The sequence below is a fragment of the Pinus tabuliformis genome, chromosome 9 (genome assembly GCF_031772625.1).
Source record: "Pinus tabuliformis cultivar Carrire ecotype Pingquan chromosome 9, CPIR1, whole genome shotgun sequence".
Classification (NCBI taxonomy): Eukaryota; Viridiplantae; Streptophyta; class Pinopsida; order Pinales; family Pinaceae; genus Pinus; species Pinus tabuliformis.
The window spans coordinates 399,836,514-399,862,436 of record NC_142307.1 but is presented as its reverse complement, the minus strand read 5'-3'; the positions used below and the strand labels follow the sequence as shown (position 1 = coordinate 399,862,436).

Here is a 25,923-nt window from a genome sequence, read left to right as displayed (position 1 = left end):
TAAGCTGTAATCACTATCACATTTGATTCTATGGTCTCCTAGGTGTCATAGACAATTGGTTTTACTTCAGTTTAATCGAGTTTCATTGCAGTCATTTATTTTTTATATTTTTCATATAATTTATTTAGTTATTTTGAATATTGTGAAGAACAATCTCTGCTCCAAGATTTCTCTCCATTTTTTGTGACTTAATTTACAGTGCTGAATTATGTAAATCCCCATTCCTTTGGTCCAACTTTTACAACTCCGTATGGCTCGAGCTCTCCATACCCTAAGGTCTCGAGCTCAACGAGGTGAAAAGATATGAAGGCCAATAAGACTGTCATCTGCTATGTTACTTATAATTGTGTTTTCTCATTATCTAAAATCTTACAGTCATCTAATCCAATAAAGAGAAATGGTCATCCGCTCAGGCTTCCATTCTAAGAAACCATTCCTCAGTTCTATGGTCCATTCATCAGTAGTAGAAATTCACTTATTTGCATTCTTTCGACTCAATATCAAAATTTTTGCTTTCTCAATAGCTTCATGCTTCTGAAAATACATGTCTTTCGATTATGTTTCAATGTGATGTCTCAATGATGATTGTCAAGGTCTGAAAATATGTGAAAAATTACTAAGTTTATCAGAGTCATTAAAGTTACAATTCGTTTTTGTTCTATGTTTTAACTCATTCTGCATAGAACCCAAGCCATAATAATCGCTCAATTCCTGTAAGCTAAACAAGCTATGACTACAGTACTAACACGACATACGTAACCTCTGTGATATGTAAGCTGTAATCACTATGAAGCTGATGATCGAATAATTCCTGTAAGCTAAGGTTCAATTCCTGTAAGGTAAGCAACCTGTGACGTTGATTAGATGGATACGACTGTATTCAATAGGTTCAATTCCTGTAAGCTAAGCTTCAATTCTTGTAAGCTAAACAAGCTGTGACTACAGTACTAACACGACATACGTAACCTCTGTGATATGTAAGCTGTAATCACTATGAAGCTGATGATATAATAAGCTAGAACACATACATAAACTCTGTATAAAAAAGGTTAACTGTAACTGTATAGGTTAACTGTAACCCTATGGACAGAACTGTAATGTAAGAAATCTGATAAATGAAAACAATGAAAACAGAACTGTAAGAAGAATGAGTTGTAATTCATATAACTAACTTGAATATATTGGCCACTATTTTGTGATGTTGTCTTCAAGTTTGCTGAATAGTTTGAAAGCATAAGATGCAACTTCAACAGTGGGTGGACTTCTTTTATAGTTTTGGGGACTTGATTTTAATTGGTGGACATGGATGCACATGGCTTCATTTTGAATGTGTGGTATGGATTTAATTTGATGTGATCTAATGGTTGGGAATTGTTTATTTGTTGATCCATGTGCTTTGATTTGTTTTAATGAGAAATAGAGTGAGTTGGGTGTCATTTATTGCAGTTACTGGGTCTGGGTGTCATTTATTGAACAAAGTGGATTTAATTGTTATTGGGTTGGGTGTCATTTATTGAACATAGGGTGTTTAGTTGTTGAACAACACAGCAGTTATGGCTGACATACATTCCTTTTGTTATGTGCAGGTAGGCATATTTATTTGGGATGCAAAGTTGCAGTTCTGATGAGTGGGGGTTGAAGTGACTGCTGTTTTGTACTTCTGGAATAGACCAGTTTGGAAGCCTTTATGGCTCTAGCTGTTTTCTACTTGGGTCAATATGTTTTGCAATATTAAGTAGTAAAATACTATTTATGGATAGTTGTGGGCCCAGTCAATGTATGGGTGATTTTTGGACATAATTTAATACTTATTTATACATAATGTTATTTATTTCTGTTTAAATTTTGGTTTCAAAAGTCTTAATCACTAGTGGTTTGGTGGGACCAGTACTATATCAACTACTGATCCGTGCACAACATTAGGAATCTCTCCCCTAGCTAGGGATTACAAATTGTTGGTCGAATTGTGGTCCATCGCCCCCCGCTCCCGAGAAAGCAGTAAAAATAGAAAATTCCAAAATTTTATTAAAAGTTACGGGCTTATAAATATCATCACTATCCTATTTCCTTTCGCTTGCAGTTCTTTCAACATTGGGGGAGAGGCAGAACGAACGCGGAACGCGGAAGAACCGATTGAACGAGGTATTGAATATTTCTTCACCTTCCAAGCTCATAGCCAAATGTATTCATCGTAAAAGCCAAAATCTCAAATTCCATGTTTGTGAATTTAAATCTAATAATCTTATAGTCGTGCAAGAATTTAGGTTTTAGGTTCTCCTGCACTGTTATGATTCCACAAATTCCACCTTGTTAAAATGTCTATTAATGGCGCAGCAGATCATATAACATTCGTATAATAATGGCGATGGATCGTTATGACCTTTTAAAAATTGCTGTAAATTCGTACCCCAAGCCCTTTTGACATTAAGGCAATTTTCTTGATCCAGGCAAACGGCCCTAATTTATCTTCCGATGTTACTGTAAGATCTTTTATTTGTCTGGATCTTATTGCTGGAAATGACGATGCAACAGCCTTGTTCTAAGGACCTCTGAATCACAGTTTTGTTTAGGGTCTTATTTAATTTTTTGGAACTTCAATCACGATATCAACCACGATCTCCTGGTTTTATTTTATTTCACATGTTATGCCGCATAAATTATTTTGGTAGGTATGTAACTATTTGTTAATGTTGTGCGTTCTGCCTTCGGCCCGGCTTAGATGCCACAACCTAGGGGCATCTATTTGTCAATTTCACAGAGGTCTTGAGGCTGGTCTAAGTTCGTTGAGATAAGAAACATCTGGATATATCAACGTTGCCGGGACTTCCACCGGTCTTGGATCGGGTTGTTAAGTTTGTTTGTCCCTGAATCCGGCAACTTGTCTTCATGGGGATTTTATTTATGGGTTTGAGGACTGAATGTGTTTTGATTTACCCACTTTGTTTATTTGTTGGTTTGAATGTTTCAATAGAGCAAATACATCTCACATGCTACGAAACATACTTTGGCTAAGCAGCCGTGGCTGGGGGTATATATACTGCCATAGTTACCCAGGTTTTGAACTTGGTGGTCAGCTACATTAAACTGTTTGTTTGCTGCAAAGGTATTTGTAGAAGGATTGTGGATCATGTAACGTCTGCGAGTAACTAGTTCAGCCAGAACTGAAAGCATATTTTGCATGGATAATAATAGGCAAGTCATACCAGTTTCTGACAATCTAAATGCACTTTATTAAAGCCTAAAAAACTATATTTCAGCATTTTATTGGACTTTTTTGCCCATGTTAAGTGCAAGCTAAGTCACTTGACACTGGGATCACAGGGACATATGGGCGTCCCACATGGCACATGTAGACCCTTGAAACAGGACATGCCTGGACATGTGTGTATGTGCGTCTCTGTGTATTGCCCTAAATAAAAAACATGTTATTTCCGATTAATCAATCAAAGAGGAACATCACAAAGTGCTCCATAATGCTGCGAGGACCTCTTATAACAGATCGAAAGTGTTCGCTGATGTTGGAGATGCTGTCTCCAAAAATCAATAATTAATCAGCATCCCTGCTACTTGGAGCTCTTGGCCTTGGATCTAGGTGGAGATGAAGAGTGAGAAGTCTTGGAAATGAGGAACCCTATCAGATCTTGAACAAGCAAAATCAAACTTGGAAGAGAAGATGATGTTGATGCCCAAATAGAAGAGGAGTCTGCTGAAAATCCCTTGGCTAAATCCTCAGACACAACAATGGTGGGAGCCCAAATGGGGATCCAAGATGAAACATCCTATGGATAGCTTTGGAAACATGACCTCAAAAGTGTGTTGATCTTATTTTAGGAAAGAATTTACATCTGCAATTATCTGTGAAAGCTCGTCTAAGGAATTGGTTTTGGAAGAGTCAATCCCTGACATTGGTAAGTCAGATGCCCCCTTATTTGGAGTTGATGTCTCTAGCATCTCTAGTAAATTTGCTGCAACTTTAATTGGTTACTTGTTTGCTGGATTCAAAGACAAAGGACTCTATTTGGTAGAGTTCACTGTCAATTGCCCCTTATCATCCCCAATTGGACAATTGTCCTTCGAGTCTGCGACACCTTTCAATGGTGCATCTCCCCCTAATCCTTGGATTTAGAGGTGTCTTTGACCTTCCTTTGTTTCTTGATTGCATCATGCTGAATAGGGTAGTCATGAAGAATGCTTTTGCCCATGTTTGTGGCAAAAATGATAATGGAAGGGCAAGTTCTCATGGTTAATGATCTGAATCCTCTTATTGTCTATGCACTCTAGGATAATCTCGTCTGACAAACCTCCCTTTGTAGAGATTGAAATCAACATTCTCGGGCAACCCTCAAGGCGCTAGGATTTTTGAAGCTAAATATTGAAATTAGATCCTCGGTGGATTTTAAAAACTTCTTATCCCACAAAGGGAGTGGAAGACCTAAAAGTGTACCCATAGATATAGCTGATATTTTCAAGCTGATGTCGAGTTGAAAGTGTAGAATTTCCTTGAAATTCTGCAATTGTTATGATGAACAATTTGAAACAACTTTAATTCGCCAAGACACAAACTTTCTGTACTTTAAATTTGCAGCAGAATATAAACATATATAAAACACAGTCACACAATAACATAGTATTTTTTGTAGAGAACCCAATTGGGCAAACCCTCTCTTTGTTGTAGTATTCTTTATTGATAGAGGTTGAGTAATATGGTTTCTTACAAGGCAGACAGTGACCCAAAGAACACACTTGTCCTCACGCTATACTAGCTGGACACACCTTGCATACACTCGACCTCTGCTCACTTGCTTCCTTGCGCTGAGATAGGCCCAATTTCCTTATGTACACCTGGCTATTTCCTATCGCAGGGGTCTCCCTATTACTTAGAGTTCGACTCTTGTTTCCTAGCGCAAACTTGCCACAAGGAAGCTCTCTACAAACTGCGTATAGGCTCCTTTTAGATACACATACCACAAGCCTCTCTCACAATCCTTTGTGAGCTCTTGTCTTTTCTCACAACCCTGTGCACAAAACAACTGATTGAATTCTGTGCCTTCGTCCTCCTTTTAGGCAATTTGATCATGCTAAATCTTGCTAATGTATTTTTAGAACTCGAACTTGTGATTGATTTGTTAACCGAGTCAAACTCACTCTTCTTACTCGTCTTGCCTCAATTAGAAACTGAAGCTCACTAACTCGCCGACTTCCAAACTTGAACTCGCACTTGGAGATTGACTCAACTGCCTCTCCAACTCTGTGCACGAGTCAAACTGTCACCATGAACTCATCTTATTTCTTAGGAACTCGTGCATGCTAAATGAAGTTTGTTTGTGGTCTTTCTTGACTAAGGCACAAGTCAAGAAGAAGACCTTCTTCACTACACTTTTCAACACTCCCTCTTAGCTAGGAAGGTGCTTCTAGAAGAACCTTGTCCACTTGGATCTGTATTCAACACTGCCATGTTCTCCGTTGTTGCAATTGCTTCCTTTAAACTAGAATGTTTCCCTGCGTTGTTCTGCGGAATTTGATTTGAACACCTGTTCTTTTCTACCATGCTCTGTGAGTCTATCACCGCAGTCATAAGTGCCATGTACTCCCGTGTACCTTTATGGCTGCTCCCTCTGAATGAAGGTGATACTGGAAGATCCAACTCTCTCTTGATCTCCCTTAAACAAACCTTCTGCCCACTTGGCTTGTACTCTTCCTATACCAGAAGTCACTGACTTAAGTGGCTGCCTCCTCTCGCCCTGGGCTATGCTTCTCATCATATTGTTGGTCGGCTCAACTGCCAACTAGCTGAGATTCAAATTGAGATATTGGCTGAGGCTCCATCCTGACAACTCTATCATGCTCTCGCTCAACCGTCACTTCTCTACTCTAAGAGCTTCCTACCCTGTGCTACACTTGTCTCAACCTGTAATAAGTACATATTCTTCTTCCTAACACCTATTTGCTTCTTACATCTAGAAGCTAAGTGTTGGAGACAAGCCTCACCTCTGTTGAAGATGACATCATAACCCTTGTCCTCAAGGGAAGCTATCGAAACAAGATTTTGCTTTAATATTGGAACGTAAAGTACATCTCTGACATGAAGAGGATTACCTATCTCCCTCTAAACTGACAATACCAACTCCTTTCGCTGCATACATACCATCACCTCCTAGCTCGACCTGAAATTGCATGTCCTTCTTTTTTAGATGGCTAAGATACTTCTTGTTCTCGGTCATGTGGGAGCATGCTCTGGATTCAATATGCCACACTACTGTCTGTTGAGCTTGCCATGCAAACAATCAATGAGCAATCTTTCTCGAACTAGGTAGAAAATGCATCTACCTCCGTTGATGCAGCTACATGATCCTTCCTAGAATTTTTCTTATTAGGACACTTAGTGGTATAGTGTTCAAACTCATGGCAATGGAAGCACTTGATCTTTCTTAGATCCTTTTTCTTCTTCTTCTTCTTCTTCTCGCCCTTCTAACTAGACTTGACCTCTCCTTGGCCATTCTTGATCTTGGATCAATTCGATCCTTCTTGATCTTGGATCAATTCGATCCTTATGATCCAAGATCAAGAAGGATTTGCCACCTTACAAGGAAGGGCGCAGTGGAAGCATGTTCGTTAATTAAGAAGTGCGGGGAGTATAGAGGAAGAGCGCACCAAGCGAGCGGCTGATAGAGCTGAATTGAATAGAGAAACAAAGGAACCGTGTGGAAGGAAGGACGAGAATTAGACTGATTTCCCGAATCAAAGCTCAAGAGAGATAGACGTTGATCATTGATCGACAGAGGATCAACGATCCATTTACAAGAAGAACAGAAAGCCAAAAGATGAGTGCAATCAGAGTAGTGCAAGCGGCACCATGTTACAGGGCCAAAGAGAGAGGCAGGAAGGACACAGAGGGACGACCGACACTTCGACAAATTTAGTGTTGGAGGAAGTTCGTCACTTAACAGTGTCAGGAGATAGAACAGTGAAGGAGTGCCATTATTTGACAGCGTCGAACCAGAGGTCTTAATCCCAGAAGGCAAAGGAAGAGTGAATAAGGCACTGTCAGGTCGACTAAGCGTTGGGCAAATGAGGCGTGTGGGCCAAGTCGAGAATGGAAAGGTAATAAGAACAAGGCAAGTGGAGTTGGGGCCACACCTTTAGTTATGTCATCCCGAAGATAATAGCCTGGAGGAATTGTTTGGAACCCCAAAGAGGGAGTGCCATGTTGACTCCGCATCAAGTGGACATGGCGAGTGGGGACTTCTGGCGTCAACCCCAAGTCTACACGACTGGAAAGGAGGAGCCAGGCCACATCATCCCGAAAGGGCTAGCCCATAAGATTCGTTTGAGCCCAAGTCTAAGCGACTAGGAAAAGTAAAGTGTCGGGCCAACTCAGCTTTGGCGGACGTATAAGTTGGGACTACCCGGAGGTTATAGGTCGGAGGTTGCGTAATGAGCGAAAACTAATAACTATTATCTTCCATATATTACGAGCCTTATACTCCATCTCCCTTCTCTAGGTCCACATTACCATGGATCAATTGGATTCTAGCCCCCCCCCCCTCCTTGGTCCACATATCTGGTCGGGTCTGGAAACATGCCTCAATGCTTGATGCAGCTAAAATAAAAGTAAAAACCATATCATGGCCACAAACAAGAAACAAAAGAAAGAAAATTATAAAATGCAAAAGATGTACGGGCCATTAAGATTAGCACGTGGGCAAAAGCCAAGCATGAGCTCTACCCATTATCATTATGGCCATCACCCAGTTCCTAGGGCCAGTGTTGCCCTGCCCCCATAAAAGGAACCCTTGAATGTCTCAACCCCTGGTGGGCGATGAACTGCCCCACCTTTAAGGGTGTAACCACCACTACACATCATTCACAACATGCTCTCATTTCCTGGAGCTTTGAGCAATAATACAACGAAAAATCATGAAGAGGCAAAAGGCAATAAGAGGGGTGGAAAAACAAAACTCGGGTTAACTCATGCATGCATGATTGCTCCCTCCTCATATCGATATGCCCATAACGTGGATTTATTCATCATTGCTACCCCTTTGACCATGGCATTTGGCCCTGAGACCGCTTCCCCCCTTCCCTGTTCCATCATTATTCATATGCCACCTATTGATTGAAGGACGTCCTACGGACCTGTCTTTCTCCTTAGGGGCTAGGAACACCTAATTAGGTCGTCTATTAGCAACTCCTATCTAGGGAGGTAACACTATTACGTGATCATAGCCCCAAACTTGGAAGGGAAGCCTCGTATGAAGTGTCAAATTTCACTTGACTAACAAGCTTGGTCCACTCAGATGCACTAATGATTATTGTACCTAATGGTGAAGATGCAGCACTAGACATTGTGTGTGATTGGCAGGTGGTTTTCATCATGAGTTGGGCAACTTGTCCACTAGAGGAGCATTATGACACACTACAGGTGAAGCGTTGAGAGCCATGGGACTCCTACCACTTGCAGAGCATCACTGCATTTCCATAGGAACCTACAACATCCTAGCAGTCTATGTTTTGACCCACATTATTCATGAGATGATGCACTTGGACCAGTGTGCCCTAGCTAGCTTAGCAATATGATCACATGGTCTGGAAGTTGATTTGAGGCCCAAATGAGGTTTGTCTCACCCCTTGAGACATGGGAGGACTAGCACCATCCTTAGATCCCTCAATGTTGGAGCAAAATCAAGCTATTCTATCACTAGGAGACCAATGAGACCCATTTTGTGCCCCAAACACAAAACTGGGGTCCACAGGATGATTTGCATGGAGATTTAGGGGCCAACTCTAGAGCCCTCTACACTCACTTTGGCATTGGAGGAGCCCAATGCATGCCTTAGAAGGGCCTATGCATGCATGATGTCAACATTTCGACCTCTGTGGGTTAATTGTCATGTTTTTATATTGGCTATGAGGTTGGCTTGTAACCTCACTTAGTATTTGCCCATGATTTTATGACTTGAGGGGCTTTTAGGCTAAAATTAGATATCATTGAACACATAAATTATAGAGACCTCATTTGATCTCTCTCATCATCAAACTTGTGAATTTCGGACCTCTTAGAGAATTTGCACTTGCTTCCTATGGGTGATTTTGGAGATATTTTAATGCATTTTGATGTATGGACGCTGATTTTGACATTCTTTGGAGCTATTTCTTGGTCTAATGGATGGATAGACTATATGTTATCTTGTAAGTGTATGTTGTTGAATATTATTATTTTGAATTGTCAAATGTATGGACTTGTTGCTTCTAGATTATGCTTGATTGTGCCCTAATTTGTTGAAAATAAATTCTAAAGGCCATCTAGTTGAGTATCACATATGTTACTCATTGTATAACATGTAATGAATGTTCTTAGTGGAGTACATCTTGTTATTCTCCATAAAAATCCATTATTCCATTGTGTAATTTTTGAAATTTTGATAGCTAGGGCAACAAATTTCGACCTCCTTGGAAGGGAATTAGGTTTATCTAGCACATCCTTGATTCCATATCCCCATAGGCCAAGGCATTGATCCAATCACTTGATGATCAACCTTAAATATTCTCCATAATTTTGTCTTCTCAAATTTGGTCATTTTAAGGCTAGGGCGAAAATCTAGGGCTTGGAGAGAAATTTTAGGGAGGAGGTTTTTTGGTGATTTGAGAACCTAAACATCAAGAGATAGGTCTAGGCTACCTAACCTATCAATTTGGTGGGCATTCACTCAAATTTCATCCATAAAATCTCTCGCCCTAGGTGTTGCTCTAAGAGGGAAACCTTAGTTTCTTTCCCCTCAACTTGAGGTTTTTCTTGAGGGTTTCATGAGCCTTGGCTTAGTTGAATATCATTGTAAGAAACCCTTTCCCTTGGGCCTTAACCTTGTGAATACCTATTACCATAGAAAAATCTTAAACCCTAGGTCTTCAACCTTCTTTTCGAGGGCTTTTCTTTGAGAGCATTTTGCTTCTTTGAAGCTTTGTACCTTTAGTGTGTCTCTATTTGAATGAGTTTTAGTGGGGTCACTTTGTACCTTATCTTTAGCATATCCATTTTAAGTGATTCCTCCTTTACCAGGACTCACCCCATTAGTGAAAATCCATAAAGAGCATGGGTTTTGGCTGAGGTGACATTGGGCCTCTACCCCCTTGTTAGCATTTTATCTAGCTCTTGCCTTGTAGGGTTTCCATGTCCAAGGCCTACTAGATTTTGTGGTAACATGACCTATAGATCTTCTTGGATGTGGAAGATCATTGCCAAGAAGTGATCCATCCAAGGTGAATCTTCGCTCTTACATGAGTCTGGTGTCTAGAACATCTTTTTGAATGATGAGTATGTTTTCAACAATGCTCACAAGGGTGAGGATCAAAACATTAATCTTTCATGTGGCCAACTCAATCACAATGTTGGCATTTGATAATCTGAAGTGAATGTGGAAGTGGAACAGGGGAAGATGAGTTGTCTTGAAGAAACCCCACACTCTGAAACTGGATTGGTTTAAAGTAGTCTAGATTGTGAAAGGACACTTCTTTTTCATATCGAAGAACTGTTCTATGCTTATTGTTGATGAACATAGTCCCTCTCTAGATCTCTTCTGAACATAGTCAATACATAACCTTTCCCTACTAGGAAAATTTTCTCTACCACTTATTGCATTTTGGAAACCATACCAAGACTTGTGAAGTCCTAGAAGAGAAAAACTCACAAAGATGTCTTATTCTCATGGATATGAGGAACTCTATGATCTTTGACCCCTTCTAGAATAATCCTCCTGGCCTTGATATCATTCTTATTATGTCGGGCATCTTGAGGTGGTGGTATAGCTTGCTCGACAAATTTTCCCGCCCCATTATCCTCCAAAACTATCATAATCCTTCCTTTCCATGAGACAAAGTTAGAGGCTCCCTCTAAATGGTGGTCCAATCTTAACACTTGGATCACCATTCTGCTTATCCAGAGAGCTCTCCTTGACAATTGATCTTTGTCCTTCATAAATTTGATCAACTATGCTCTTCCAAAAAACTTCTCTTAACTGTCACAAGCCTGCTCCTTGTCGACAGTACTAGGGCACTACAATCAAGCTGTCCACTAACAATGACAAGTCTGCCCTCTTGTTCTCTGTACTTAGGGCATCTTTTAGCAAACCACACAACAGCGAATCCTTACACGTTTCCACTGTAACTTAGAACCACTATTTGTTGTCCAAAAAAACACATTGAACAACCCTCCACATGTCCCTGCAATCATCAATTAGAGACACCTTCTGTGCAATTGTAAGTCTGCTCCTCCTCGGTCCTGTTAGTATTCTCCGCGGTCACCTTAGGGCGACCCTAACCAGTGGCCACTACAGACCCACAACTTTGTGTTTACCCCAAACCTGGACCCTTTAGGTTTGTGCATCACCATGAGGAGATTCGATTGTTAAACCAACACTCAACCAACACATAGTTTAACTACTCTAAGGGGCTCGACCCTCCCTGATGCACTAAAAATGGATAGGTCCTAGTCAAAGGAGTAAACCACATTCTTATGCACAGTCTCACATATGATGATTTGCGTTGGATCTATTAATCACCTTGGTGCTGGTCTTTATACGGATTTGCCGTTTGATACCATGTAGAATTTCCTTGAAATTCTGCAACTGCTATGATGAACAATCTGAAGCAACTTTGATTCACCAAGAGACATAATTTCTCTACTTTAAATTTGCAGCAGAATGGAAACAAAAATAAAACACAGTCACACAATTTCACAATATTTTTTCTAGGGAACCCAATTAGGAAAACCTTCTCTTTGCTGTAGTATTCTTTATTGATAGAGGCTAAGCAATTTGGTTTCTTACAAGGCAGATAATGACCCGGAGAACACACTTGTCCTCACGCTATACAAGCTGGACACACCCTGCATACACTCAATCTCTGCTCACTTGCTTCCTTGCGCTGTGATAGGCCCAATTTCCTTGCGTACACCTGCCTATTTCCTAGCGCAGGGGTCTCCCTATTACTTAGGTCTTGACTCCTGTTTCCTAACGCAAACCTGCCACAAGGAAATAGGCTCCTTCTAGATATGCATACCACATGCCTCTCTCTCACAATTGTTGGAAAATCAAGAGACTTATATATTTAGATGATTTTCCTTAACTTGATAATTACTTGTGATATGTGTTGGCCTTTTATTACTTTATTAAATCTTTGTTCATCAAGCAATTACCAAAACAATGAATATCACAACAAGACAGTACACAAGATATAGGGTCCAAGCCAGGGCAAAACCCCTTCAAGGGGAAAACCCAGAAAATACTTCTCTGCTTCTTTAGAATCTGCTTACAAAAGAGTCGTCCAAGGCTCAAAGACCAAAGCCAATAAACCCTCCAAGCCCTAAAGCCAACCCCTGACAAGATCTTCACAACTTCCAAAAATTCGACACTGCTTCCTTGATGTTGCAACTTTGACCCCTTGCAATTGCTTCACAGAATTTCGCCCCCCTGCAACAGAACTTTGCCCCCCTGTAACTAGTAGCTTCACAAACCCTAGAGCGAAACAAGAGAAGATGATCTTTAGACAAATTTTGGTTGATATCTTTCTTCTTCGTCCCTCCAACTACTCTCTTCCTTCTTCGCTATTGCAGATTGAACTTGCTTGAGTGAGTGTGCCAAATGAGTCGAACTGCTCTCCTTTATATAGCCTTTCTTGAGGGTCGAATTCCCTCTTTTTAGGCTGACTTGATTTGCTCCTTGGGTCGACTTGGTCTTGGGCTTATCCATGGCTTTTTATTAACCAAATAAATATTTTTCTTCATTACAATGAGTCCAAATGGGACTATGACACATGAAAAATATTATTCTTTATCCTAGAAAGACCTAGAAGACCTAAAAGCATAAAGAACATGCTTTTGACGCAAACTTGAGTATGAAACCCATACTCCAAAAAAATAAAATATAATTTCTTTTTCTTCCTTTTTCTTTCTTTAGAAAGAATATACAATGTCATGATTACAATTACATCATAATGAAGATTGAACCTAGTTACAATTTTCAACACTCCCTCTTAACTAGGGAGGTATTCATGGTACAAGGAATCTCAATCTTGAAGCATTCTCATAAGAAGAGTCAGATTGATAAGCCATCTTTTGTCAAACATCTTTATCATAACCAACATTGATCCTAAAGGCCTTAATTGGACAAGATCATCTTTAGTTATGAGCATTATGCTGGGAGGCTTTACGCGAGCCACCGTAATATCTCTCAAGGCACATACCCCATCTGGATGTCTACAAGATATGACCTTTTAGGGCTATTCTTCTCTTGGATTCCCAAACTTGGATCCTCAAAGAATATCGGTTCTCTTCAACTGCTCTCATCTTGGATGCCCTACCTCATCCTCAAAGAGCATCGGTTAACAACTTTTTTCCCTGGATTCTACAATCCATAAGAATTTCCAATCTGGATGCTTATCCAATCCTCCAGACTCCATCCTTTCTTTATGGTCTTCAATAAGACTTATTGCTGTCATTCCTAGTCTAGTGGCTGACCCATAAAGACAAGCTATCCAATATCACTCCCTTTCAATTAGGGAAGAGATATCCACCAAACCAAGCTTACCTCTCAGGTACTGAAGCTTCTTGTTTGGTAACACTTTAGTCAGTAGGTATGCTACCTGTTCATCTGTAGGTAGATAGTGCAACTCCACGGCCCCATCTTGTTCCAAACTTCTTATGTAGTGGTACTTGTTGTTTATATGCTTCGTCTTAGCATGAAACACTGGGTCTTTCGTCAATTTTATGCAACTCTCATTATCACAATGTATCCATGTAGGGCTAAGCGGTCCTTTGAACAAGTTTGATAGCAACTTCTTGAGCCAAACTGCTTCCTGACAAACCTCGCTTGCAACAATATATTCAGCGTCAACACTACTCAAAGCAACTGTATCCTGCTTTTTGCTCATTCATGAGGCCATGGAAGATCCTAAGCTGAAGCATCCACATGTAGTGCTTTTTTCGTCTCTTTCATTGCCACCCCAATTTGAATCTATATATCCTATGAGTTGGATTTCATTACTAGTGTACCAGAGGGAGTGTTGAATAACCCCATGTAAATATCTTAGAAGTTAGGATACACTTGGCTACAATCCAATGATCATGTTTTGGCTCCATTTGAAACAGACTGAGGACATTCACTGCAAAACAAATGTCCGGTCTTGTGTTTACTAGATACATCAAGGACCCAATCAATTGTCTGTAGCAAGTAGGATCCACCGGACTAGATTTTGAACTCCTCAACTTCTTCAAATTGGTAATCATAGGAGTCATCATAGGCTTGCAATCCATCATGCCAAACTTTTGAAGTATCTTGATCACATACTTACCTTGACCAAGATATATCTCTCTTGGCTTTTGCCATACTTCTAGTCCCAAGTAATAATGCATGATCCCAAGATCCTTCATATCGAATTCAACTGCTAATTGCTTCTTGCATTCCTGAATTCAATGCTCTACACCTGTGACTAGTAAATCATCCACATACAAGAGTATGATGATTGGTTCACCCTAGACCACCTTGATATATAGGTTAGGATCTGCAGTACTCTTGGTAAAACCAAGTCTTAATAGGTATGCATCCATTCTTGCATACCAAGCTCTAGGTGCTTGCTTTAAGCCATATAAAGCCTTCTTCAATCTGCAAACATGAGTCTCCCTTTGATTTATTTCAAATCCTTGAGGCTTCTCAATGTAAACCTCCTCATTGATGGTCCCATTCAGGAACGCTGTCTTGGCATCCATTTGATGGATGTTCCATCCCATAGTAGCGGCCAACCAAACCAATGATCTTATTGTTGTTTACCTAGCTGTGGGAGCAAAGGTTTCTTTGTAATAAATTTCTTCTTTCTGTGAGAAGCCTCTTGCTACAAACCTTGCTCTGTATTTGTCTATGCTCCCATTTGCAGGTGCTTTATCTTGTAAATCCACTTTGAAGTGACTATATATTTGTCACTTGGCCTAGGGACAATCATTCTTCATTATGCACTGGTATTCTTCCTGCATTGCATTCCTCCACTCTTGATGTTTAGCTGCATCTTCATAAGAGGAAGGTTTTGCTTCGATAAGATTTGTCATATATGCAACATATATTGAATACCTCTCTGGTCTTTTACTTTGCCTGGAGGTCCCTGATGCTATATGTCATGCTTCTTGAAGATTAGTTTTCAACCAAACAGGTGTCTTCCGATTTTATGGAACAAATATATGTTGTATAGGTTCATAAGGACCTTCAACATTTTCTTGAGTAGATGTCTGCTCTTGACCATCATTGTCCCTAGAGATATCCTCAAAGATAGGTATCTCTTCTTCATCAAAGTCAACCGGGACATCCTTTGATTTCTTGTAAGCTATGCTCTCATCAAAGATGACATTCCTGCTTACTTCAATTTGACGATCCTCCTTGATATAGATTCTATATGCTTTTGATGAAGCACTATATACCACAAAGATACCCTTTAAACTAGTAGGATCTAACTTCTTTCTTTTGTCCTTGGGTATATGAATATACACAGGATACCCAAATATTTGAAGATGATCCACACTTGGCTTCTTTCTTGTAAATGCTTCTTTCATAGTCATGTTGTTGAGAATCCCGTAAGGACTTCGATTCTTTAAGTAGATAAACGTCTTGCATGCTTTTCCCCATAAAAATCGAGGGAGATCTTGATCATGTATTGTAGCCATAACACATTCCTCAATCGTTCTATTCTTCCTTTCTGCCACGCCATTTTGTTTAGGATTATAAGGAACAATGAGCTCCCTCTTAATCCTTGCTTCCTTGCAGAAATCTATCAATTCCTTGGAGGTGTATTCTCCACCATTGTCAGACCTCAGAGTTTTGATCTTTCTCTTGGTTAGGTTTTCCACTTCATTCTTGAACTCTTGAAACTTTTCGAATACCTCATCCTTATTCTTGAGAAGGTATAACCAAGTCTTCCTTGAGTAATCATCAATTAAGGTTACATAATACTGATGCCCACTAAGAGACTTGACTGCCATAGGTCCACCACATACACCTGAGTTTATGAGATCTAAAATTTCCTTAGATCTGTTGTCACTACTTGCAAATGTTTTCTTTACGTTCTTGTCTAGAGCACATCTCGTACAGATGCCTTCATGTTCTTCCTTTAGTTCGGGGATGCCATTGACTGTTTGACTTAGAGATGGCAAAATCTTAAAATGAAGGTGTCCATACCTTCTATTCCATAGTTAAGAAGGACTCACTTCCAAGTGGACTAGGGATTTAAAGTTTAGATAGAGGTGTAAAGGGTTTATACAATTTCCCTTGTCGAATCCCAATTACCCTAGCATCATCAATGCTTGAGCCCTTACCCCAAACCAAAACCTTGCCATCAACAAAAGCAATTTTATCACCTTTATCCTCTAGACAACAAATAGAAAGTAAGTTTTTTTTCAAACTTGGAACGTATAAAATGTTGAGGTGAATGCTTCCACCTGACTTGAGCTCTAATGATGTAGATCCAATGCCTTTCATTGGATAGCTCCTGTTGTCTCCAAGTTCGATTGAATGAGATGAATTTCCTTTTGACAAGGTTTGAAGTTGACTGCATTCTCCTGTCATATGTCTGGAGGCACCACTGTCAATAACCCATACATTTTTGTCTTTGAAAGTGCTGGATAAAGCAGAGAACAAACTTCCATTTACTTCTTTTGCGAGTTTGGAGATGATCTTCAATAAACACTTCTTGATGGATGTAGCGAGATTTTCCAAATGCTTAAAACCCTTCCTTACAACCCTTGCCATAGTGCCAATAAAGATGTGATCTTCGGTCTCCTTGCACCTTAACTCTGATACCATGTTGGAAAAACAGGAGACTTGTGTATTTAGATGATTTTCCTTAACTTGATAATTACTTGTGATATGTGTTGGCCTTTTATTACTTTATTAGATCTTTGTTCATCAAGCAATTACCAAAACAATGAAGATCACAACAAGACAAAGTACACAAGATATAGGCTCCAAGCCAGGGCAAAACCCCTCCAAGGGGAAAACCCAAAAAATGCTTCTCTTCTTCTTTAGAATCTACTTACAAAGAGACTTCCAAGACCTAAAGACCAAAGACAATAGACCCTCCAAGCCCCAAGCCAACCCCCAAGAAAATCTTCCTTGAGACAACTTTCAGAACTTCGATATTGCTTCCTTGATGCTGCAACTTTGACCCCCCTACAACTGCTTCACAGAATTTCGATCCCGTGCAACGGAACTTAGACCCCCTGGAATTGGTAGCTTCACAAACCTTAGAGCAAAACAAGAGAAGATGATCTTTATACAAATTTCAGCTTCTATCCTTCTTCTTCATCCCTCCACCTATTCTCTTCCTTCTTCGCTATTGCAGATTGAACTTGCTTGAGTGTGCCAAACGAGTCAAACTGCTCTCCTTTATATAACCTTTCTCGAGGTTCGAATTACCTCCTTTTAGGCCAACTTGATTTTCTCCATGGGCTAACCTGGTCTTGGGCTTATCCATGGCTTTTTCTTGACAAAATAAATATATTTCTTCATTACAATGAGTCCAAATGGGACTATGAAACATGACCAATATTATTCTTTATCCTAGAAAGACCTAAAAAGACCTAGAATACCTAAAAGCACGAAGACCATGCTTTTGACTCAAACTTGAGCATGAAACCCATACTCCAAAAAAATAAATAAATAAAATTTCCTTCTCTTCCTTTTTCTTTCTTTATAAATAATATACAATGTCATGATTACAATTATATCATAATGAAGACCGAACCTAGTTATAATTTTCAACAATAATCCTTTGTGAGCTCTTGTCTTGTCTCACAACCTTGTGCACAAAACAATTGATTGAATTTTGTGCCTTCGTCCTTCTTTTATGCAATTTGATCATGCTAAATATGGCAACTGCATTTTTAGAACAAGGACATTTCGGGGGATGAGTTCATTGTGTTGGACATGCATGGGACAATTGTGTTGAACAGGACATGTCCATGAGTATTTGATACCTGGACAACGAGTGTCTCAAGCTAACTTGCATGGTACTGGGAATTGGAAACACGTATCTGGAACAAGATACGAGAACACACTGGAAATGTGACCCCCCAAGAATCAAGAAATGGGGAATATATATATATATATGTATATATATATATATATATATATATATACACTGTGTTTCCCTGTTACTTGATTCATGGGGTATATATACATGTGTGTATGTACCCCCCCAAGAATAAGGAAATGGGGAAACACGGTAAACCAGGCCAGTCCAAATCGGACTTGGCCTGGTCGACCGAGCCGGACCCTTGCTCGGGCTGGCTCGGCTGAGCCCGTCATAACCAGGCCGAGTCGGTCCGCAGGGGAAAAGGGTGGCAAAGTTAGACTTGAAAGCTAATTTTCTTTTGGTTTAAGGTTTTTCTCAATGCATCTACCCTTTCCCAACCCTATAAAAGTTACCCGATACCCTCACATTTTCTCATAACTATCTCATTGCATTTGTGTGAGCATTTGTGAGGAATTTGCGAAGAGTTGGAGTTGGTTTTTGGAGCAACAGTGAGGAGCCTCTTGGGCAATCATTGGAGCAACAATGAGGAGTTTCTTGGGCAATCATTGGAGCAGCATTGAGGAGGCTAGAGGTATTTTTTTTCACTTTTCATATCCGCCCTTGCTTTTTTTTTGCAACTTTGGAAATTGAAAAGAGTAATTTTTCTAAAAGAAATGAACATTGAAGAGTTTTTTCTTTTCTTTTCATTTTCAGACTTTTGTCCTTTCATTTCCAAGTCCAAATATTAGAAAATGGCTCCTAGAATGAAAGATGCTGCTTGGGCATATGCTGAGATGATTGATAATCAAATGCATTGTAAATTTTGTCATAAAAAAATTAAGGGAGGTGGAGGGGGCATTCATAGGCTGAAACAACACTTGGTTGGTATTAGAGGCCAAATTGTTCCATGTGTAGCACCAACAAAACAAATTGGGGATATTAGGAAGGAGTTGCTAGAAAAATTTGAGAAGTTTGAGGAAGAAAAAGCTAGGCAAAAAGAAATAGAGGCTGAAATAGGGAGGAAGAGGAGTATAAAACACATGATGGCTGCTAACCCCAATTTTGATTATGAGGGCTCTTCATCTATCCCTTGCACTGATGCATCCAACCCCTTTTGCTATGTTCCTCCCTCTTTGGAGTCTATTCAAGAAAAGGGTAAGGGTAAAATTAAAAAGAAGGGTGATATCAAAAGTTATTTCACAGTCACACCCTCCTCTCCCTCTGATAGTGCACATGGTCCTCAAGCTAATAGAGGTCAAATGCAACCTACTTTAGATGACCATTGGAAGAAAGAATTGAGAGAAACTGCCTGTGATTACATAGCTAGATGGTGGTATGATGCTGATATCCCCTTCAATGCTTCTCGTTCACCATATTATGAACCTATGTTTGATGCCATATTTGCTGCTGGAAAGGGCTTCAAAAGCCTTACTATGCATGCGTTAAGGGGATCTTTGCAAAAAGAGGCTATATCCATTGATGAATATTTGAAAGATTTCAAAAGTTCATGGGTGAAAACAGGATGTACCATCCTGTCAGATGGATGCACTGATCAAAGGAACTGTACCATCATAAATTTTCTTATCTTTTGCCCACAAGGAACCATGTTTCTAAAATCGGTTGATGATGATGCACCCTTGTTGTTTCAACTTTTGGATGAGGTTGTTGAATAAGTGGGGGTGGCTAATGTTATTTAGATCATCACAGATAATGCCTCTAACTATGTTCTTGCTGGTAAAATGTTAGAGGTAAAACACAAAACCATCTTTTGGACCCCATGTGCTGCACATTAGATAGAGCTCATGCTTGAGGATATTGGTAAAATAGATTGGATCAAGAACAATGTAGAGCATGCCAAAAGCATAACAAAGTATATCTACAATCACTCATGGGTTTTGAACCTGACGAGGAAAAACACAGGGGGCAAGGATCTTGTTAGGCTTGCCATCACTAGATTTGCAACTCATTTTTTGACATTGCAATCTATGCGTTCTGAACATAAAAACTTGAAGAGGATGTTTTCTTGTGATGAATGGAATGAATGTTAATGGGCTCGCAAATGAGATGGCAAAGATGTGAGAAAGAAAGTTAATGAAGACATATTTTGCAAATAGGCAACAGAGATTGTGAAGATTGTTGAGTCACTAGTTAAGGTGTTGCGGTTGGTGGATGGGGAAAGATTGGCTATGGGTTTCATTTATGAGGCTATGGATCATGAAAAGGAGCAAATAAAGATATCATACAAGGATAGAGTGGATAAGTATGGGCCCATTTGGGAAATCATTGATCAAAGATGGAACAGTCAACTCCATCGCCCTATACATGTAGTTGGGTGTTTTTTTATTTTTATTTTTTATTTTTTATTTTCTAATATCTAATTTTTAATTTTATTTGTATTGGTCTTAGTTTGGTTTGTATCTGAACCCAAGGTATGTGAACTCGATGAGGAAAAACACAGGGGGCAAGGATCTTGTTAGCCTTGCCATCACTAGATTTGCAACTCATTTTTTGACATTGCAATTTATGCTTTTCGAACATAAAAACTTGAAGAGGATGTTTTCTTGTGATGAATGGAATGAATGTCAATGGGATTGCAAATGAGATGGCAAAGATGTGAGAAAGAAAGTTAATGAAGACATTTTGCAAATAGGTAGCAGAGATTGTGAAGGTTGTTGAGTCACCAGTTACGGTGTTGTGGTTGGTGGATGGGGAAAGATTGGCTATGGGTTTCATTTATGAGGCTATGGATCAAGCAAAGGATCAAATAAAGACATCATACAAGGATAGAATGGCCAAGTATGGGCCCATTTGGGAAATCATTGATCAAAGATGGAACAATCACTGCATCGCCCTATACATGCAGTTGGGTTTTTTCTGAACCCAAGGTATCATTATAAAGCTCTGGAGGCAGAAGCTTTGACTGCGGAGGTTTGAGATGGATTGATTGAGTGCCTTGAGCGCATGGTCCCTACGGAGAGTGAGCAACTGGAGATACACCGACAAATCACTTGTTTCAATAGAGCCACAGGTACCTAGTTGGGTTTTTTTCTGAACCCAAGATATGTGAACCTGATGAGAAAAAACACAGGGGGCAAGGATCTTGTTAGGCCTGCCATCACTAGATTTGCAACTCATTTTTTGACATTGCAATCTATGTTTTCTGAACATAAAATCTTGAAGAGGATGTTTTCTTGTGATGAATGGAATGAATGTTAATGGGCTCGCAAACGAGATGGCAAAGATGTGAGAAAGAAAGTTAATGAAGACATATTTTGCAAATAGGCAACAAAGATTGTGAAGGTTGTTGAGTCACTAGTTAAGGTGTTGCGGTTGGTGGATGGGGAAAGATTGGCTATGGGTTTCATTTATGAGGCTATGGATCAAGCAAAGGAGCAAATAAAGACATCATACAAGGATAGAGTGGCTAAGTATGGACCCATTTGGGAAATCATTGATCAAAGATGGAACAATCAACTCCATCACTCTATACATGTAGTTGGGTTTTTTTTGAACCCAAGGTATCATTATAAAGCTTTGGAGGGAGAAGCTTTGACTGGGGAGGTTAGAGATGGATTGATTGAGTGCCTTGAGCGCATGGTCCCTATGGAGAGTGAGCAACTGGAGATACACCGACAAATCACTTGTTTCAGTAGAGCCACAGGTACCTTTGGCAAGAACCTAGCAAGGATTGCAAGGGAAGCAGATGAGGCAGGTAAACAATTTCAATTTTCAAATTCTTATTTTGTTAAATTGTTTATAATTTGAAAGTTGGATATAATTTGTTGAGCTTAGTCACTACACAACTATTTTTTTTTGCAGCATAATGGTGGGAGGCATTTGGTAGCCATTGTCCTCAATTGCAGAAGTTTGCAATCTGTATTTTGAGTCAAACTTGTAGTGCTTCTGGGTGTGAGCGCAATTGGTCTATCTTTGAGAGGATTCACACGAAGAAGAGAAACAGTTTGGAACAAAAACGGTTAAATGATCTAGTCTAGTCTAACACAACCTCCGGCTATGACGCAACCAATTGCTGAACAAAAGACCTGATACAAATCCCATTGTGTTGGAAGATATTGATCCATCATCAACCAACAGAGTTTGATCATGATGAGGATATTGGTCTTGATTTGGATTTAGATCCACTAGTTAAATGCAGATCCACTAGTACCAGGACCAGCCCCAAGTCCTCCAGTTGCAGGCACTTCCTCTACTCAACCATGACGTAGGCACATAGCTCGTCTATCTCAGCGTGCAGCTGCTGCTAGTGCTACTACAATTGCAGTTGGAGATGTTGATGAAGAGGAAGAGCCATGGGTTTCCTCTTCTGACTCTGATTCAGAGTTTGAGCTAGATGATGTTGTCTTTTTTAGTAGTAGTGACTAGTGATGTTTTGTTGTAGAGGCCATTTAGAGCCTCCTTGGTTATGTGTTTTTGTTCTGATCTCTATATATTACATGTATTGCGCAATGCACTGGGTGTCATTTTGATATAATAGATATATTCATGAGCATACTTTGATCATATGTTGTCTTCTATCTATATTCTAATGCTTTGAGTTTGGAAACATGAATGAAAATCTTTAAAAATATGCTTTTTTTCATTAAAAAATAAATAGTATTTTTTACAAAGAATGAGTCATTGAAATCAACTAGGCTGAGTTGATACTGAGTCGGAATTGGAGTCGACCCTTGGCCGATTCCAAATCCGGGTCAGAGTTTTAAAACTATGGTATATACATACATACATATGCCTTGTTTCCCTATTACCTGATTTTTGGGGGGTATATATATATATATATATACTGTGTTTTCCTGTTTCTCGATTCTTCGGGGGGTCACGTTTCCAGCGTGTTCCTATTGTTTTAGAAAATTATACCGTAAATTTGAAAGAAAGCATCTAAATTTAATACAGATACATATTGCAGATTAATGAATAAATCAAGCCTCAAGCCTCAAACAGTGTGAGGAGAAATGGGATGGACAGCCCCTTTTAAAAGAAATTTGCTTCTAGATTTCTCATAAAAAATATTATTTTAAGTTTTAGTACAAGATTGAATATAAATTAATTAAAATTAGTAAAAAAAGGTTTTTTGTGGGGCCCAGACCATAGTTTTAAAATTCGGCCGTTCCATAGTTTTAAAATTCGGCCGTTTCGAAACCGAAACGGCCGAGTTGATCCGTTTTGTTGCCCTCAGGAGTGACTCGGTAGAAGAAACGACTCGTTTGGCCGAGTCATCGCTGACTCGGCCAACTCGGCCGTTTCCATACTGACTCGGCCGAGTCACAAACAACGGCCTGTAACCCCAGTAAAACAACGATTTAACAATTTTTTAATGATTTTTTAAGGTGTTTGCTGATTGGTTTGGACTCCAATGTGTTTTATGAATTAGTTAAATGTTATTTGGGGTCCATTTCCCCCTCCCAAACCCTATTTAACACACTCAAATGCTCTCTACTATTGATATGCTATTCAAATTTCATGGTAATGTTAAATTCTTAAAGTAAAAGTGACATTCTCCTTAATCTTCATTTTCATCCTTTTACTTAAATTTTTAACATTACCATGAAATGACTCAGGATGTTTGAGAGTGGTTTCGGCCTCATTGGATTTCATATGGAGAAAGTAGAATTTTAGATTTCATTCAAAATCCAGCAGACTTATCAGTTTTTCAGGATTTCAGGATTGGAGGATTGCAATGTTTCCATTGAATGTTGTCATGTATTAGGGTATGGAACTCGTATTTAATCAAGAGCACCAATCCCTCTATGTACCTTGATGTTAGTGACATTGGTTGTCGAACTCCTCTGGGATTTGCTCCCAAACCAGGAGCTTCTGAAAATGTCGCTCCCGCTCCCGTTTTCGCTCTCGCTCCCCACTTTCGCTCCTGCTCCCAAGTAACACTGAGCCAGATGATGTTGGCAACTCTAGCAGTAGCCAGTAGTACTGGTCACAGACTTTTGTTGTAGAGGCCATTTATAGCCTCCTTGGTTATGTGTTTTTGTTTTGATCTCTATATCATCATCGTTATGTATTGGACAATGCACTGGGTGCCATTTTGATATAATGGATATATTCATGAGCCTACTTTGATCATATGTTGTGTTCTATCTATATTCTAATGCTGTGTGTTTGGAAACATGAATGAAAATCTTTAAAATTATGTGTTTTTATAAAAAATAAATATTTAATGTATTTTTTACAACGACCGAGTCATTGAAATTGAACCGGCTGAGTCGATACCGAGTCGGAGTCGACCCTTGGCCGATTCGGAGTCGGAATCGGAGTTTTAAAACTATGGCCCAGACAAGAGTGGGGCCCACTTTAACGTGTTTTGGGGGCCCCACACATGTCGTACAGCTGCTGAAAATGTGCTGTACAGCGTTGAAACACGCTGTACAGGGTTATGGGAAATGTTATTGGAACTGAACTTATAAAACTGGCTGGTTGTATCATTTTTGTGAGGTTTCCTTTTGAAGCCATCATCCCAAACCAAAATTGATCGGCTTTGATCTGAACAATTAGAACTGGCTGGTTTGACCAGTTTTGGTCTGAACTGGCCTGTTTGACCTGTTTTGTACCATTGCATCTCCTTTCCCACAAAATGCCGAAAACAAAATTTAAAAACACCAATAGCTAAAACCCAACAACTACCCTAAAAGTTAAAACCTATTTTTGATCTATTTAACGCGACCCATATTCAGTTGTGATTGGATTTATTGTGTATTACTTGTTGCTGTTTCCACCTCCACAGGGCATGAACATTGGTGTTCACTGTTGGATCTTAAAGGGCATTGCTGAACATACCCATGCAGAGAATGTGGAGGATATAGATTTGGAGTATTTGATTTGATTGTAGACTATGGTAGGATTAGTTTTGGATTCTGTGGGCCATTTAGAGCCTCAATGTTAATGAATTTTGGTTCAGATATGTATTGCAGTCTGTGCCATATTGCTATATTAGGCCTTTTAATTCTATATACATGAGAAAAATTTGCATATTTGGTGTCTAATAGTTTGGATTGACATGGATGTGGATGAATATATATTTTTTCATCAAAATATGAATATTTTGTGTATTTTTTGGATGGCTGGTTTTGTGTCCAACGTTTGCTGGTTCTGGTCTCGTTCCAGTTTTTGGGGTTGACTGGTTCCAGTTCTAATGGTGGATACCAGCACTGCCGGACAATTGTTTGATTGCCTACATTAGTAGATTCCATCTGTCAATGAACTTTCATTTGTGCCTTTTTAATTTAAAGTCATATTATTTTAGCTTACAGTATTTCTTCTTTTTAATATATATATATATATATATATATATGTTTTCAGAATTGGGCAAGTTAATTCTAAGAGATATTTTTGTGAACTTTTGGTGAAAAGCTAACGACCAATGGAAGGATAGCTAAGCAGGAGGCATCCTGTGAAGGGACTTACGTCTTATATTTTGATGGGAGAAGAAGTTAATATTAACAGTCTCCAAGTACAGTAGATACATAGTGTATAAAGTCAGAGGTCCAGGTCCCAGGTTGCAAACATCTCTCTGGAAGCAGGCCAAAACTAGACCAAGATCCCCTAAGATTTGGGCTTCCCTACACCCACAATTAAAAAGTTTTATTTGGGAGGACTCAAATTTACAAAGACAAGCAGTTTTTTCCTCGTAATTATTTGGAAGGAGTCTATATGAGGGAGGAAATAAAAACTTAAACTTTTGCCAAGCTTCTGGCTGAGTTACTTGGGCTGGTTCTCTCAATTATAAATGGTTTTTCCCAGGTGAGTTTGTCTTCCTTAGTGCTTGAGATTAATGTACGAAGTTATCAGCTCGTTCGAAACAAAACTTCTGGTTGCTTCAAAGCCATGGATTATCTTGTCCAGTCTCCATAT

General features: G+C 39.4%; 1 protein-coding gene across 1 annotated transcript in view; it reads left to right on the top strand.

Annotated features, from left to right (window-relative positions):
* Window positions 1-1,984: 1,984 nt before the first annotated feature.
* The window catches only part of LOC149148831 (uncharacterized), a 60,646-nt gene continuing 36,707 nt past the window's right edge, over window positions 1,985-25,923 (top strand). Inside the window, exon 1 of the mRNA XM_089440774.1 lies at window positions 1,985-2,142. The gene's annotated coding sequence lies outside the window, so the exon portion shown is untranslated. The remainder of the gene's footprint in view (window positions 2,143-25,923) is intronic.